The sequence below is a fragment of the Neocloeon triangulifer genome, unplaced genomic scaffold, assembly GCF_031216515.1.
Source record: "Neocloeon triangulifer isolate White Clay Creek 2 clone unplaced genomic scaffold, ASM3121651v1 ptg000014l, whole genome shotgun sequence".
NCBI lineage: Eukaryota > Metazoa > Arthropoda > Insecta > Ephemeroptera > Baetidae > Neocloeon > Neocloeon triangulifer.
In genome coordinates this window covers 4,001,967-4,020,551 of record NW_026775556.1, presented here as the reverse complement: position 1 = coordinate 4,020,551, position 18,585 = coordinate 4,001,967, and the positions used below count along the sequence as shown (strand labels likewise).

Genomic DNA, 18,585 nt, shown 5'->3' with positions numbered 1-18,585 from the left:
TTCGTATTAATTTAGTATAGGATATAGGAGCTGTATTAAAAATATTTACATTATCCTGCTCTATTGAAAAAAAATTAACCAAAAAGATCCGAAAATGGAAAAACTTTTGTTTAATTGCAAATATCATGAAAAAGTAAACAAAGTTACAAAGTAAGTTAGCATTTTTTTTTTAATTCTTTCAGAACGCAACAAACAAATATAATTATTTAAATCGTTTGATAAAAAATCTTACTTAAATAATACTTACTTCAGCAAATCTAACTATAACATCATAACAATGATGATTTTCTCAAAATAATTAAAATACATTTTGTGTTTTTCTCCCTCTTGTAATTAATCAAATTCGTAATCTTGAATTTCTAAAATGATGTATTTGGGCAGAGAATTCCTGGTGACACTTTAATCAACATTAATTTGAAACTAAAAGGTTTTAGTTTCATATCAATGTGATCCTTGTGGTCCCCACTCATAAGTTCTCTCTCTGCGTTTTAAATAACAAAGGACCACTATTGTAATAACCCGGACTCTCATTCGAGTTTGAGCCCCTGGTGGGACGCGAAACGATTGAAATTTTGGGTCTAAATTGGTTCGTTTGACCCTCGATTGTTTTCTCCACGCAGATATCATCAAAGGCCGAATTTAATTACGACAGAATAAATTTTGTCTTTCGAGCAGGGGTGCATGATCGCTGCATGTTTTTCCAAAGTGTGCTTGTAAAAGGTTCTGTCGAGTGTTGGGGAAGTTAAGAAGAAAGTAAAAAAGGCGATAAATAAATTTCGCATCGGAAGCGTTTTCATATTTGCGCTCGGCGCCCGTTGAGTAATTGCGTTTTAAGAAACAAGTCGCGGGTTAAAGAAGACAAATTACGGCCGGTTTAAAGGGGCCCGGCGCAGAGAGCGAACGTGCACGGCAACGTCGCCCTCCCACCCGCCCGCGCGCCTTCCGGATTAAATTTGCGACTATGCAAATGAGCACGAGTGCTGCCTTTTAAATTTCGGCGTTTTAGTATAGCACCGCCGCGGCAAAAACTTTGGGCAAAACTTCTTCAAAACAAGGCCATTCCACGCTGCTTTGTGGCTCCTACTCTTTTTAACTTTCCTACGTGCTGTTTTTTTCTTTCTTTATTTCCGTAAAATTTTTGCATAGAAATTTAATCAATACTGACAGAAATAATAGAATTGGAAAAGCTTTTGTTTTTGTTGATCGGAAGCAAGAGAGAGCTTTCATTGGGGGCGTTTTTAGTAATCGGATGAAAAATTGGCGCGTTTATCCAAGGAATTAGTGTTTTCCCGGTGGCGCGCCGGCAAACTCACTTTGCAAGTTTTGGTTCGCGAAATGTTATTGCGACGCGGCGCTTATCAAATTATCGCCTCTCGAAGGCAAACAACGGCCCAAATTTAATTACAGCGCCGCCCGCCACTTCTTATTTGTTTTGGATTGCGGAAAAACTGCGCGACTCTTGTTTTCCCTGCACCAGTCGGCACAACGGAAAAAGGGAGAGAGGTGGAAATTTAATGGTTGCGAGACGAAGGCCTGTCATTGTGCAGCAAATGCATTTCCGCCCCGAGGTGCCACTTTGCTCTTTAATTGGCTCAATTCCTTGGCGCGCAAATTACACGGAGGCGCTGATGAAAGGACTCAAAAGTGTAATTGCGGCGGATCCAACTCGGCGGAAAATAGAGTGAGGCCCATAAAATTTCGGCCACTGCTAAATTTTCAGCCAAGGCATGCAACGAGCGCGGGCTGCCTGCAGAGCCAGCAAGGGAATCCACTTTAATTTTCAAAGACCTGTTTCTAAATTTAATGCTACGTTATTTAGGCTTGTGCTCTTTAAAATCATATAAATTACAAATGAAATAACTTTTTTTTCGAAACTCTAATAAATATCTTCATACAATTTTTTTCGTAAAAAAAAATTCCAACAATTTTTTGCCAATTTGGTTTTGGATAAATATTGACTATTGATTGTTTACATTGCAGCAAGAAATCATAAGATTTTAGTTTTACATCTTAGATCATTACTTTTCTTATTTGTTTTCTGCAGAATTTCAAATGCTTTTGGATAATAAGAGCGATTTTCGAATGAAATAAGCTTTGAAGCGTTTTGCGCAAAGCTGCTTTTGAAAGAAATCTGGAGTCGCGCCTGCAGGGTTAAATCCGTGTGATTTTTTTTATCGGTGAGCTAATGGTCTTCTCGCGGCATCAATTACGGGGGCGATTCGCACCTGCGTGTAATCTGCGGCTTTGCTTTGAAAATAAACCTTTGGTTGCCAAACACTAAGTGATTTTTAATACAGCAGCTCGTCGCAGCGACGGACGAGTTCGGAGGCGCGCACTATCACCAGATTAGACAGACGCACACCTCGCTAGCTCTTATCTGTCGGCGGGGGGCCACGACGAGGAAGCGCGGCGATAAGAAAAGCCACGGGTGTTGCCTGCAAGACGAGTCCCAAAAAAGTAGCAGTGCACCTCATTAAATTCCTCGTGTGTGCGCCATTAGCCAGTGGATTAGTACCGCGCACGAAGGTGAAATTTATATAATTTAATGTGACTGCGAAAGGAATTATTTTCCTTTTTATCTCCGCGATTTTCGTTTCGGGCGACAAATGGCCCAGCCTGATTAGGGGCGACGTCGCAGGGAAAGAAAGAAGTTGGCGCTGAATCGGCGAAACTAACGAAATCTCACGACCACTATTTATTGAGGCCAAAACTTTTCCCCCTTGACCGATAAATTATGGAGCAGAGGAACGCCCGCCTGCCGTCGATAAATATTAAATTGCCCTTCAAAATTATAAGAACTTTGGGGGAAAACTTTTTCTGGCGCCGCCGACAAGAAGCAGTCGACTTTTCTTGATTTGCTTTTCTTAACGGAGGAAATGGTTGCAGTGCGGAAACAAAGAGATGCTCTCCGAGGGACGTTAAATTCACAATCCGAGAGTGCAAAACGGCCATTGTGCACTAATGCAATATTATGCCTTTTGATAATAACGTGGCGGAATTTTTTACTCCCGGAGATGGAAATTACTTGCTATTCCCAGCTCGCGTTGCGGATCAATTGCCGCCGACGGCAAAAACTGCTTAACTTGCTGCCGGATGAATTACCCTTGTTCTTCTTATTGAGACGTAGCGCGATAGGGTTAATCCATTTACAATTCCAGTCATAAACATTTCGCCGCGCTGCGATCCAATAAATTTAATACACACACGTATCCGCGCTTCTATTATTGCCAGCCCGAGAGCAAATAATAAAAACAGACTTGCTCCACATCTATAGGTATTTGCAAGGAGAGCAGCAGAGGGCACACGGCGCCGTGTGCGAAATACATAATACAGACAAGAGGCAGCCGTAGGTGTTTGCTTGTATTTGCGCCTCGCGGCCCAATGCCAACTTCAAAGTGCAAATAACTGGATGAAAGCGAAATGTCAAGATTGAGCGTAAAACTGTATCTTCAGGATTGCAAATTTTTCTAGATTTTCAATTCATTTTGGAATTGAATTCAAATTCCCAAGAATCAACATAATTTATTATTAAATTTTTTAACTTCTTCTTTTAGCTTTAGTGATAGTTTCCATAATTTTCAAACTTTTAATTTATTAATTAAAAGAAAATTAATTAATAGAAGATTAACAAGTTCTAATAAGTGAGGATTTCAGATATTTCATTTTAAAATTCTTGTTGATTGGAATCAGTTTCATTTGTGTGCAAGACATAGGAAAAGTTACTGTCGAAATTGCATGTAATCCTTTTTTCTCAACGTAAATCCGACTAGCACTAAAATTTTCTCTTTTTAGAAGAAATTCAATTATTGAAATTATGGAGGATTTCTGAAAATGAATTCCTCGTTGACCTGCTTGAAGAAGGGGAGCGTCGGCATAATTTGAGTGTGTGCGTTGATATCGAAAAGCAATTTCGTGCTCTGGTGATTTATTTGAAGAAAGGGGCTGTCGTTCTTTGTTCCCGACTCGCAACTGCCGGCTGGCCATCTTTTATTCACGCGCGCGCACACAGTCGTAATACTTTAATGTAAATTCGCGGCGGTTAATGAGCTGAATTGGAAATCAAGGCAATCCGCCGTTTGATCTCATGCAATGTAAATAGGCCTTGCGTGCTGGACACAATAAGAATAATCGAAGTTAATTAATAATGCAGCCCGACATTAAAAGCAGATCCTCTACGTGAAAAGCGCTTTTCAATTTTTATGAGGCCCAATTATTTTGATTATCATCGTCAGAAAGACAATAACGAACGCCATAAATTTCCCAGCACGCGTCGATCGATTGTGCCGCTCGGCTGGAAAATCCAACCCCTTTATTTTGCTGCCTCTGCGCTGGAAAGACAAAAAGCTTTCAAAACGTGCGTCTCCGCTCTTGAGAGGCGAAAAACAAAAAGAATAAGAAACTGCACGCGCATTGTTCTTGTCAACAGCCGCGGCTAATTCTGCTGAAAAATGTTTTTTGTTCCTTTCGCTCGACGGATCGGCGCAAACACCGAATTATTCCTGCTATTTATAGACGCTGCTTTGATCAGGAAACCGGAGCGAGCGTGACTAAACAACTTTCCTCCAAAATAAATTCTGCAAAGTCATTGATTTCACCGAAAAACCAAAATTCGGTGGAAATTCTATAAAAAATTTGTTAAGGCAAAGTATATTTTTCTCACAAAATGACAAAAAAACCAGTGCAGTTTTGGAAATTTTTGAAAAGCTGGTTTGATATTTTTTGCAAAATTTACAGCAGCAAAAAGAGGGTCCACTTTTTTGGGCAAAACCCTTTTAGGTTGGGAGGTTGACGAGCCCCTTCAGAACGTAGCCCTTGCACACAAATAAAAGTTTGGAGGGAAAATATGGCGAGCGGAGGTTGAATTTTATTCGCGGCCGTTTGTTTTACGGCGTTTTTCCGGCCCGGGCCCCTGCACAACTTTTGTTTTCCCCTTGAGTTCTGCGAGTTATACAGCCGGCGCGGCGCGATCGCACTGCAGGTTGCATCTTCCCCCTGCATCCAAGGGGCTGAAATTAAGCCAAAATCCATATCGATTTTCGCTGCACGCAGGCACGAATTCCTTTCACACCCCTTTGCCTTTTCACGTATACGCTTAAAGAGAAAAGACGAATTTTATTTGGCACGCTCTTTAAAGCGCGACTCGGCCACCGCACCAACATCATCCCCGCCCGGTGTAATGCGATTAAAAAGGTCTCTCTCTCTCTTTGGGCTTAGTGCTTTGGCGGCCGGTGATATATCTATGATAATTCCGCCGAAAATTACACACTCGCTGCTGCCGATGATTTATTAATTAACCGGCCGATAAATTCATATCTCTTCTCTATACCCTGCCTGCTTCCCCAATTAAAAATTCATCCCTTGCTGGAGCGAGCAGCCTTCGCTAATGGCCACCCTAGGCTCTGCTAATGCAAACGCGCCCAACCAAAACCGGAGAGAGCAAGAGGGAGCGAGCCTATAGTTTGCAAAGTGAGAGAAGAGTAAAAGCTGCAGAGATGCGCCTGATTCGATTTTGTTGCTTTGTAAGTTAAAATTGGGTTTTTTAAGGCCATTTTCACAAAACAGGGGGCATTTTCTCAAATAAATAAACACTTGTTTATTTGGAAATTTTGAACTGTTTCCTCAATTAAACTTTTCAGCTTCAGTAGCACATTTTTAACTTCTGTAATTGTTTATGCAGGAAATTATACTCATTGGTTAGCGCTTACGCACTTGAAACATCATATATTTCTGAGTCCAGCGGTACAAGGACTGAAGTTTATCCGCATCCCCATTGAATAATACGCCTAATTTAAATTGTAATCATGACGTATTCCTGCATTTTTGTAAACGTACATTTTCTGCTTGGATAATTTTTCGTACAATGTAATGCTAGAATTTTTAATTTTATTAATTTTGTCAATGTTTATGTGCAGTGACACACAACAGTCACTGGCTTCAGTTGAGGACAAAGCAATTACAAATTTGCCGGGACTATATTTTTCACTGCTCTTTGCGAGTGATTCTGCTAGGTTGGCAGTGCATAATATTTTTCCTCTAGACTCAAAATTCAAAATTAAATAAAAAAAAGCTGCAACTATTTTGGATCAGAAGCTGCAGCTTAATTTCAAATTACGTCTTGGACCGGTTCATGATCAAAAGTAATTTTATTTTTACCGCTATTAAATTTGTATTTATTAAATTTATTCATCTTGATGTTCAGACAAAAGCTTGCAATTCAAATTATGGATAAAACTAATTTTAAGAAGGAACTGAATGTTCCCAACAATGGTTCTCATTTGAATTCAAGTCGTGATGGAGAAAATTCAGTCACTTTGACGGAGAGAGAGATTCGAACTCGCAGATTGCGTCGGAAGCCCAATGACGAGACATTTAAGCAGGGTAATTTAGTTATCTGCCATTTGCAGAATGATAAAACATTTAAGCGGCCTCTCTCGCCGCCAACATCTTGCTCTTTATCTCGCAGAACAAAGAATGTACACACCATTATACGCAGAGCGAAGCACATATTTCGCTTTCCAGAGAGTGAGGGCGAATGCGAAACTTTTTGCCCCGGCAATAATTGGCGTGCCTCAAAAGAAGAATTCCGGCGCGCGATCCGACGGAGCACAGAGAGAGAAATTAGCCCTCTTCTGCTGCGGGGTCGTTCCTTCCGAGCATGGGGGTAATTTGAGCCAAAAGAGAGAAAGTTTAAATACAAAGCGCGCGGCTCCTTGGCCATCAATCAAAGGGAAATAGGAAAACGCATTAGCGATTATTGACCTTTCACCAGACCTGAGTGAGTGAGTTTAACTCGGCGGGCTAATTAATGCTAATGAGCTCCCTTTGCTTCAAAGAAAGAACAAGAAGTAGTTTTCTGTTTGGCTTACCAAAGAGAGAGAGGAGAAAAAATAATTTGCCAAAGCAAATATTTGATCTTGGCAGAGAATTAGACTGGGAGGGATGCACTTAGCCCTGCTGCTGCTGCTGCTGCTTCGGCGCGTGAGAATGGAAAGTGTGCTTGCTCTCTCCCCCGTGCACCCCCATGCAAGGCACCGACGACCGTTTGTTTCTCAACTTCTTTTTCTTCGTCTCGCAACTTAAGTGAAAGGAAAAACAGCGCGGCACCCACGGAAAAAAGAAAACATGCGTCTTCATTAATGACAACTTGAAAGTTTGCGCCGAATCTCGCCTTCGCGCGAAAAGGAAGCGCGAGAGAGAGAAAGAAAGAAAGTTTGGCGCACATGGGACAAGTTTTATTATTACCTCCTTATTCGGTGGCTGCGAACGACAGAGTTATTGGCCCTTCGCATTCCTTTACAGCACCTCTGCTTATTTATCAATCGGCCGCTAATAATTCACGCGGCTAATCCGCAAATCCCTCACTCTAAAAGAGGTAATTTAGGATCAGTTCATCAGTTGGCTTTTTTTTCTCTACCAATTTTCTCTCCATTTCTGCATAGAAGCGGTGACGACAAACAAGACAATTTTCTCGGCAAATCCACCCCAACAAGATGCACCCCGCTGTAAGCACTTCTATATATGCCAGAAGCTGGTGTAGCGCGTGATGCGCTGCATTTTCCGCTGGCTGCACCAAATAAAGTGCACACAAGCCGATCCTTGCAAGAGGTGGGTACAACTGGAGCCGCTTTAGTGCCAATAAAAGACAACAACTCCTCCAGGGCGCGTGTTATCGGCTGACCCGGCACGGGCCCTTTTTCCAACCAAATTGAAACTGCGCTGCACCCGCGGGGGTCACTCCGAGCAAGATGCGGAAAACGCGATTTTTATTGCACAATTTCGATTCTGCAACGACCGCGGCAACCATTTCTGAAAGTGGATATCAACAACACAAAAATGTCCATACACCCGAATGTAAAAATTTCTGTCATAAACAATAATTTGATTTTTGGTCGCAGAAATCAGTGATTTTTATAAAACAAGATATTTTTCACAAAAACAGGAAATTTGCATTTAAAGATTAAGATTTGAGGGGTGGAATTCATGTGAATATTCATTTTTTACAAAGGGTTACGGTCGGTTTAATTTTCAAAAGAAACTATTTTCCAATTAAGTGAGGAAATTTATTATGAAATGTTTTATTTGCAATTTGAAATTTTAATGCCTATAATCTGCAGGATTTCAATGAAAAACATTACAAGAGTCATACCTATTATTTTCCATTATTTTATAAGAAGATTAGGCCCATTAAAATGTCTACAATTATTCTAGTAAGTCTTTCAAGTACTTAAACAAGTATGAATAAATAATTATTTATGTTTCAGAAATTTCATGCTTTTTGATTAATCCTGCGCGTCTTGAATTGAATAAAATGCATCAATCATTTGCGACTGAATTAAATTATTACTTTCAACGTCACTTGCATGCAACGACTTAGATTTTTTGTGAGTTCCTCCTTTTTCTAATCTGCAGAAACGCGGTGGTTCTCTCGGTGGAAAATCTCTCTCGAAGACGCGCGTCATCAACGATTCTCCATTTGTTTCAGTCTCTGCGAGAGAGAGAGAGCAAAAAAGCAGCAGTCGCTCTGGTAAGGAAGCACGTCATCTCTCGCGGAGCACAACTGATTTCTGCATAAAAAGGAAGACTCACTTTGCAGATCAGATCTTCTGTTCTGTCCCCTTTGCTAGGTCGTGTTTCAATCGCAGTAATTGCACATTGCCTTTGACAGCTCGCCGTCTTGAAGAGTCTGGCTCGGCCGATTATCGATTGTTGGCTTTGACTGATTGTTCACGAGATAATTGGCCCCTGCCTAAGTAGGTAATTGCTCCTTTTATTGCAATTGCATGCACGTCACTCATTGTTGCCTTTGCCGCGAGGGCCCTCGGGTGTGCAATTAACGCTTAATTTATTGTTCTGTTGCAGCAAAAAGAAAACTAATAACAGCAAGTTTAAAATAATCTATTCCCACCTCGACACCAATCAAATGAACTTTTTCATAAAGATGAATGAAACAGCTCCATCACATAAGTTTTAAAAAATGTTTCCAGAGGCTTTGTTATTATAGAAAAAAGCGATTATTTTATTTATGTATATATTTTTATTTTAGTCATATTCGACAGATAAAACTTTAAAAAAAAAAAAAAATATGCACCCCGAGTGAAATTAAATCTGAAAGCGCTCGAACAACTGGAATTCCATTCTCATCATTAAAAAGCTAAGTAAAAATGCAGCTTTTGCTCGGAAAAAAAGTTAAAGGGCGTGTATTTGAAGGACACGAGGCAAACGGTGGCTTGATGGACCCTCAAGAAGCATTTTCTCCTGCCAGCATCCTTATTAAAGCGGAGTTGGTCTGGTCTCTCATCATTACTGCTCTCTCGTAAAGAACCAGGGAGCTTGAAATATTCCACGCTGCTGGACGGGCAAGCGAGTTCTTATTTTTCATCTCAAGTCTCACGAGCGACCTCCTAGCCAGGCTCGGATTAAAGGTGCAAGAGTGAGCGAAAAAAAACCAAGTCTGTTTGTTTGTGTTGTCGCCGGTGATGGAATTGAAATTCGTCTTTGGTAATTCGCGTGGAGCGGTGAAATTTTAACGAGGCCCTTTATCTGATTCCAGTGCGGCCGAAACGAGAGGATAAGTAGTGCCCCAGCCAGACTCACAACCGTGCTGCATATTCATGCCCGGCCGGCTGTGGTTTTTCTTGCTCGTTGTGGACGGGAGCGAGCAAGCGCAGGGCATTATTTTCCACCTAATCCTGCGACTCTCGCCCGCTCTTTGCTCTCAAATTTAATTTTATGCACACTGCAATAATACCCGTGAGAGGCAAAGGTGTTTCAACTTTTTTGGAAAATTTAAATTAAAGAAGAAGAATAAGTTTGAAATCTTTTAATTGCAAGCCGAGTGCTCTTTTGAGAGGCAAGTCGTGGGTGGGTTGCCGTAGCGGCGACGGAGGAGAGGGGGCTGTTGACCTTGCTGGTCACTCGGGCATGACCCTTCTCGCGAGACAATGCGCTCTCGCTCGTGATTTGGACTGTGTGAATCCGTGGGATAGCCTTGATTGGCCAGGGTAGGGGCCCCTTTATTTCGTAGCCCAGCAGGCATTCCACACGACTTCTCAGCCGGACCTGCCGCGCCACATTAAAAGCCAACATTCAATCTGTGAGAACAAAATAAGGGCAACTTTATACAATCAAGGTGTGAAAATGAACCGATGAGAAATCGAATTCATAAATATTATGACAATAAAAGGTCATTAAAATAAAAAATAAAATTTATGTATGACAAAATATTATATTATTTACTTCATCCCTTATCGAATTTTAAATTTGTTTTGGCTTTCTCTGATTTAATTTTGAATTTGCCAAAAAGCTAATCAGTAGTTTTATCTAAAGCTTTTTGTGGTGTTTGATTCTCCTCGATGGGTTTGAAGTTGTTTAATGTTTCATGAGAAAAACAATAATCTTGCTCTGCTTGTTTGATGAGCTGAGCATTATTTAGACAAAATCAGGCCAAAACATGAACGGATATTAAAATGTTGTTTTTTCAATGAAACAACAAACAACTCTAAAACCCATCAAGGAAAGGCCGCCTTTAATTGGAATTAATCGATCCTCAGTTAATTATTATTGTATAAATTTGTTTTGTTATTGATTCAGGTATATATTACTATTTATTATTTTTTACAAATTATACATATCTGCTTCATAGTAATTAAACAATAGAAAATTTATTGAATACTCCAATCGCATTACTGATAATTACGTTTGGGTTAAAATATGGTTAGCCTAAATGCATATATATCATTCTCTTGAAAAGCACTCTGTCTCGTTTTTACGAGTTTTGTGTGTGTACAAAAAGTTTTTAACGGCGGCAAAAATCAATGGAGTTGATCCGAAAGGAGTGAATGGTGCTACTGCGCGGTGCAGTGATTTAGTGCCGCGCGCGAAAGAGATAGAGTAGTCAGAGGTGGACTAGGAAAACACGCGTCGGCTTTGTTTAGCCGCTCGTAAATTTAAATTGCTACTCATACTCACACATCGAGCGGCGCGCGCCACTTGGAAACGCAGAGAAAGTTTATCGCTCTCAGCTGCATCAAATTTTTCTGTTTGCCGGATTTCGGTCTTACCTGCAACACACAGAGGAACAAAATCAATTAGTCAGAGCGGGCAATAAAAGTCGGCTGTTAGTTCCGCGGAATTAGTCGCGAGAAATAAAAACACAAGTGAATGCCGTTTTAGAGAAGTGGAAATTCACTCGAGCGAAAATTTAGAACACGGGGAGTGGAATTTATATATGTATCGATCCACTCGAAAACGGAGGCATTGTTTGCAGTCACGGAACATGGAAATAGATAAGAGTGATAAAAGAATGATGACATCAACATTATTATACAGAGGGTCCTCCCTCTCTCCCTCTCGGTCAATTTTCTGCTGAGGTTTCACAAGGGATGATTTGCACACCCGCCGTGTTCTTTTTCTCTCTCTGCCGGCGCTGGCAGGGCCAAACTTTGGAAACCGGAGAAGCTTTTTTCTAATTGGACAGAGTGACCTTCCGACGGATTTTCCGCCACACTCTCTCTCTGACCGACTTTCTTGCTATATCCAGTTTCAAACAGCCCCCGGTCTCGCTGTTGAAACCGAAAAAAAATCCAGTTCTTTAATATATGAACGCAGAAGGAAAAGCAAACAGCGCTCGCATCTCTTGATGAAGGAACGTTTTTTAATAAACGGCCGCCGAAATCGAAATTAAGCGCCTTGAAAGGATTCGCCCATACACAATTTTCTTTCATCAAAGCAACCTCTTCCTCCCTTATTCCTTCTATAATATTTTGCCAGAAACTGGATCCTCCCTCACAAGAGAGCGAACCGGCCATTTACGCTTTTCCCCCCGCAAATAGCCGAGTCGATTTCGCTTTCAATCTTTTTCCAAGTTCAAGAGCGGCGGTACAAATTAATTAGCCGCGAAGGTACAATGCATGCGACACTATCTCGCCACCAACTTTTAACCCCGGCGCTTATCATCCCATCGCGTTGCGTGTTCTTGTTTTATTAAACGCCCGCGCGTGATTAAAGTGGGGACTTACGACCCTATAGCTCTCTCTGCTCACTATATGTTCGTAGAAAAAAAAGTGAAATGCAAAATTTTGTTGAACGCACTTGATTTAATTCAAGGGACGCGCTGAAAATTGCGATAAAGCCTTTCGGTGAATCAGCGTTTTGTCGCAAATCACGTTTCGCACAGAAATGAAATTATTGCGCGCCGGTGGTGCAGAGAAGTGCGACGCTGTGAAATTACATTTTTCCGCCAGAGACAAAGTTCTAAATTGGAATCAATCTGGACAGGCAGAGGTCCCAAACTCCAAATCTAATATAAAGTAAAACGGCTCTAATTGCCAACACTTCACCATATGTTCTTTTTTTTTAATTTAAAACTTTTTCGGCAGGACTCGGCCTTTATGGAAAAAATTATCCGATGGTTGGAAAAAATCTGAACGCAGACTATATGATTATGGAGTGTGCATTTGAGTGCACCAATGCACAACGGACTAATTGAAAGCGGTTCGCAAGCACGGAGCCTGCAAATCAATTAATCCGCGCACCAAAACGCAAACACAGGATTGTTTGATGGTCAAGAATGCAGCTCCCATCTGGTATAATACAAAATATTAACACAGCGGCGAGAGCAATCTGCATTATGCATCAAAACTTTTTTCCACGTAGAGCAAATCTGCATTCAGCATGGTGCACTTTTTGCAAAGCCTTGCTGTTCAACAACAAATAGACATTTCTGTGAATTCATTTGTATGAACATGCGTCATTATTTTTTTACAAAAATATCAACCTTAGGATGGATCCGTTAATAGAATTTTATATCGTCTATGTTAAATTATAACAACAGTTCACTGACCTGCTCTTGATTGTTATTAATTTCTGGGAAGCTCGTCAGGAATAAATTTTTTTTGGAGCGTTAAAAAAATTGAATTGTGTTGGGAAAGGGTCGAATTAAAATCTTTCGGCACGCTGGTCAGAGTTGGTGCGTGTGCAAGAGGGCGAAAAAGAAAAGGAGTATGCATGACTAATGGCAGAGGCCGAAGTCACTGGGCTGCGTCAACAAAGGAAGCCAACCAAAAATTCTCATTTGAATTCCCTTAGCAACGCAGTAATTAAAAGTGCCGAGTGTTGCGAATTTAAGTGCACACGCGGCCCGAATTTAATTGAATCGAGTGCGTACCTGGCCGAGGGTAATTACGCGTTTGATTTACGAGAGGGAGAGTCCGGCTTTAATCATTAACGCGGCGCCTGCTTTTTATTTATCGCCGCACGTCCAGCGGCTCTGATTTGACCTTTCTGTCGCAAAGTGGCCACCGGAGCACCCGCATTTGTTTGCTCTCTCACTTTTGTGCGAGAGAGGGCGACCGGCCACAGGATTTTGACAAAAGTCAAGAGAAAAACGTACATTCGTACGTACGTGCTCACTTGCCACCGAGTTTCTTCCCGCAACGACTAATGATGCCTTTGTGGACTCTTATGTTGGAAAAAATCAGAAAAAATGAACCACAGAAAGTCATAAACTTACTGATTGATTTGCTTAGGTGAGTTAAAAATTGGAAATCACAAATTAATCTGATTTTTTTTATTCTAATGTTTAATTAACAAATTTCAGGGAAAGGTTAATAAAATTTGTCTTTTAATTTAATGAAGAGAATAATTATATACATTTATTGATATGAAGCAGATCCTAAAGCGAAAAAAGTCCTTCTTGTCTTTACAAACAATGATTTTGAATAACAGTTTTTCCTGTATTATTATATTTATGATTTCATAATGCGATTTGACAAAAGAGAAGAAGGTTTGGTTTGGAAACGTTTTAGCGGGCGAGTGTGAGTTGGCTGGCGGTGCAAATTGGCCTACTTTCGCGAGTGAGTTTCGTCGTGGCTGGTGTCAAAGCGACAAATTCGACAAAGGTAATTGCGACGATGGATGACGGGCGAGAGCAACAATTTCGCTTTGACGCCGCATGTAATTAGATCAGCGCGGTGGAATCAATAAGAAGACGCGTGGAATTTCATTTGGCCTTGTTAGGCAACCCGCAAGACAAGCCCCGGGATTTCTCTCTTTCTCTCTCTCCCTGTCTGTCCGCCGTCGGATGATTCTTTATCTCTCTCGTCAGTGCAGCTATAGTGTGCCCGCAGGAAATTAAAGCCCGACCATCATCCCTCGCAGCACCCACCCTCCATCCACAACAGCGCAAGCACCAAATTACTCTTGACGGCCAAACATCAAGTCGGATTGTCGCTGCCACCAATACCTTCTAAACGTGGAAATCCTTCAAAGGTTGTTGTCTTTCACGTCACAACGTTAAGATTTACATTCAGTTGGAAATTCAATTTCATTATAAACTCATAAAAATCTTTTAGGGAAAACTTGCAAGTTTTTACAAAATTTAGCAAATTTATCCTGTCAAAATTCTCAAGCACTTTATCACCCAAAATAAAAATTTGAAATTTGGTAAATTTGAAATTGAAATAGCGATAAACTTTTTTTAATTTTATGGTAAATTAATTATCTTAATTTTTGCCGTAATATTTTAATTTTCAAAGTTAGTCATCCCTTTAAGGTTTGGAGTGACTTTTCCAACAGGGAAGTCGGAAGCCGCCGCTGAGAGGAAAAGCAAACGGTTGAGTACAAAAAGCTGCTGGCAATTTTTCTCAATTAATTAAGAAGAGCGGTGTGCACGTGCGCTTAGCCTAATGAGCTAGATTTCAATTAACCCAACTGCTGCGGATTGCAGAGGGTGCAGTGTGTACAGCACGTAATGCACCTCATAATGCCTGCGACGTAACGGCCGGTTGAGGGCCATCAAGTTTATGTTTGCGGTTATACTTTAACGGCCGCGAGATAACTTTGCCGCTGCTTGAATTTTACAAACTGCCAACTCTTTCGCTTCACCATGAAATATTCAGAGAGACGGACGGACCTCGCCAGGAGAGACGGACGTACGCACCCCAAACAACTTTGCCCAACGCGGTATATTGGGCAAACTTTGGCAAAGCAGCAGCGTTTGGGAATAAACTCGCAGACCACTTGGGTTCCAATTAGAGACGCATCTGCCATTCACCGAAAGTTCTGCGACATTTATCACCAAACTTGTGCACATTTTAACCTTTTTTAAAATAAAAAATAAAATGCGGATATCTTGTCAAATTAGTTGGTTTTTTTAATAAACAATATGAAGAAATAGAGAAAAATACTAATAATAGAACAATTTAATTTTAAATGCTTCAATTCTAAGCAAGGAGATTATTTGGAGATACAATCAAGATTATAAAATATAAATTTTTTATTGTAGTTTAATTGCTTTTCAAATATTTAATTTGTCACCTTCATTTGAAAACATTTCAGCATAAATAATTTATTTATGTTTGCGTTGGTAAAGAATTAAAAATCTTAATTCTAATCTAATATATTTTATTTTCGTGTGAAATGACACAGAAATTTCCAAATTAAGCAAAATTTCAACCAATTTAAACGATCTGGTAATAAAATAAATAGATTTGCGCCAAAAGCTTCTAATTTTCTGGCACTAATTTCCAAGGCGAATAATGGAGGGCAAGACTTTATGTCAGAGGTTGTATATAATACTCTTGTAGAAATTTGAGAAGAATGGAGTCTGTGAAAAGAAAATTCGGAATTCTGGGAGTCAAAAAGCACGCTTGACTTATTATTCATTCACGCAACTTTTTCCGCTCTCGCAAGTCGCCGCAGCCGCCCGCCGGTTCAAGATAATAATGAGAAAAATAATAATGTCGTAGCTCATGCGGCGACGGCGGCGGCACTTTGTTGGAAAAGCTCTGGGCGCACTGCACTGCACTGAACACACACATTTCTCTTTTCTTCTTTTGCCGCGGGCTCACCGTGAAATTAAAATATTAAATCACGTCGCTCCTTATTCATTCTCGCCACAAATTCTCTTTTTCATTAATACACCCGCGCACCAAAAAGAACTAGATTTTATCGAGGGACCAAAAAAAATAAATGCACCCTTGTGTTTTCTGGGGACACGCTGGCTGCGAGTCATGAATAATGTTAATGAAGCCAATTCATCACACTTTCCCTCGAAGGTTGTTTGTCGCGCCACTTTCCACCTAATTGCCCGTCTTGACTGCTCCTTTTTAATTGCACCGATTCATGTTTCAAACCCGTCCGCCGTTCGCAAATTGGCCCCCTTGTTTCTCACAAAATTCACCAGAAACAAGGTAAGAAAATTAAATCTATAAACTTTGCAAACAATAATTCAGCAAGAATATAAAAAATTACTTTTCATAATTGCAGAATTAAATAATTTTTTACGAGCTCTCCATGTTTTGTTTGAAATGTTCACAGCAAGTAAAATCATCATAAATTGATGAGTTCGCAGGCCAAATTTAATTTTAAAAAATAGACCTCGTCGTTCGGGAATTGAATTATAAAGAAAGGCGATTGAATATGAAAGGAAGGGCTGCAGTGTTGTCTTTTTGTGTGCAGAGCCGTAATAATTTGGAGGCTTGAGAGCCGTCAACAAAATGTTGGTCGGCTCCCAACGCTCATAAATAGAGCGAAATAGCCGCCTGCTCCCAATAGAAAAGCAAGGGTGCGTGTCACTTTGAAAATATTCAGAGCCGCACCCGCCGCCGGATAAACAAACAAACAAACAGACTTGGTGCAAGTGAAATATGCTGTTTGTTATTTGGATGGTCCTTCCCTTCTTTTGCTCTTCGTCTGAAGGAAAATGATTTGTCAGTGCAAACACCTGCGCTGAAGAAAAAGAAAAAGACCTCGCTGTTGGCAGGACATTAATTTTGGCATGCAGAGAGTATGTATGGGGGTGGACGAAAGTAATCGATGGCTACAATGAAGCAAAAACAAGTGACTAATTTGTTGGCGCCGATTCACACTTTTTCTCCTCGCCGCTTGTGAATGAGCGCTCAAGAATTCGCGGCCCGCGCTGAATAAAAAGCGTTTATTTTGAATGAAAACTTGTGCCAAGAGCAAAAAACGCGAGAAAACTTAATTGGCTGTGCACGTAAAAAGTCACAATGGAAAGTTTTGCGCTTTTGACGAGAGAGCCAATTCAAAGTGCATCCCTCCCTCACAACTGCAACACACGCTTTGTTGAGCACACGAGAGGCAAAAAGACCGACCAACTCAAAGTACGGAAAGGAATTTGCGGCTTATGAATTGTTTTGCTCCTCTTTGCTTCCGCCATCTCATTCCGCGGAATCTTCCCCACATCAATTACAAAACGGACAAAAAGAAGTCACTTTCAAAGTTTGATGATGCACATTAATTTTTATTTTGCCACATATTTATACAGTCCAGTTGGAAACCTCCTTGATTAATTAATTCGAGAGAGAGATTCGCTGAGGTGTTCGACTAGCGAGGCAAGATTCAGCAAACCGCAGCTGCTTTTTGCTTGTTAGAGAGTCTGCTGCAGCCTTGTTTCAATTAGCGTGTCTTTGTATAAATGCAGCGAATCTGCAACCCGCTCTTCTTGTCTCTAAGTCTCTTCAGAGTTAATCACACGACGAGTGGCAGCGACACTATTACACACAGAATAGAGGGAGAGCGAGAGAGATATGCCGGAGTTAAAATAAAACACACAACCAGCACATATTTTAATTAGCCGCGAGAGCGAGGCATTGTGTCTCCGCTGCTGCAACCCCGGCCGTCGCTTCATTAAAGAGCTGTTTCTTCCTCCGGGGAGTAAGACGAAGGCCCTCCACTTTTCACTCAGCTCTGCGTTCATTACTATAAAAACTATAAGATGAAGAGAAGATTCTTGAAAATATTGCAGGAAAATTTACTTGATCAACATTTAATTGTTCAATTTTTTTACATTAGTTATATAAAAAAATATCTTATCAAATAATGCGACTTAAAAATAAGAAAATCAGGTTGAAATTAATGAAATTTTCTAGGTAGTCCACGAATGAAGTTCGCGCGAACAAACTTTGCTGAGCGAACAAGGAATTGACGCAATAATGAAATGGAATTGATACATAAATTTAGTAAATTTATTTAACTTTCAAAATAATTTTTTCCTGTAAAGTTAAAATACTTATTTGTGAACTGACCATATATTGAAACATTTAAATCCATTTCATTTTACTCTAAGCAATTCAGTCATTAATTGTCATAAGCAAGAATATCGTCAAGTGTTTAGATTATTTAAAAAGTTTCTCCCTTCAGTTTATGCTAAATAAAAAATAGTAATAACTAATGCATATTGACTTTTCGTCTCTGCAATTGATAAATTTCGACTCCTCATTTTATGTGGAAAACGAATTCGCTCTCGACTCCCCACGGTCCAAATGGGTTTGTGAGCTGCTCGAACGACCCTCCAGCTCTCAGTGGTCCAGCCGTTTGCTGGCTCATTTTATATCTCGGGTGTGCTTGTATTTGTGCTGCTTTTTGCCCGGCGCTCTCCATAACGTGCACATTGATTGCTCCCAGTTGGTCTCGGCCAGTCAATAAAACAAACCGATCCGCCGCCTCCGCCGAGCAGCAGCTGCCTAATTGAGCCCGACGTAATTCGTCGAGCAAGCAAGAGTGTCCCGTCGCGAGATATTTCTCCCCGAAGTGGAGACGATTTTTCAAATCCAACTGCCTCCA

The 18,585-nt window shown here is 40.6% G+C and overlaps 1 protein-coding gene and 1 long non-coding RNA gene across 12 annotated transcripts in view; both read right to left on the bottom strand.

Annotated features, from left to right (window-relative positions):
* The window catches only part of LOC132201308 (RNA-binding protein Musashi homolog Rbp6), a 205,354-nt gene that overhangs the window by 130,213 nt on the left and 56,556 nt on the right, over positions 1-18,585 (bottom strand). The window lies entirely within an intron of this gene.
* On the bottom strand, positions 9,100-13,102 carry LOC132201310 (uncharacterized). The gene is made up of 3 exons (XR_009442259.1): positions 12,842-13,102; positions 10,969-11,060; positions 9,100-10,091 (listed from the first exon to the last, which is right to left on the bottom strand). It is a non-coding gene; the product is annotated as an uncharacterized LOC132201310 (long non-coding RNA).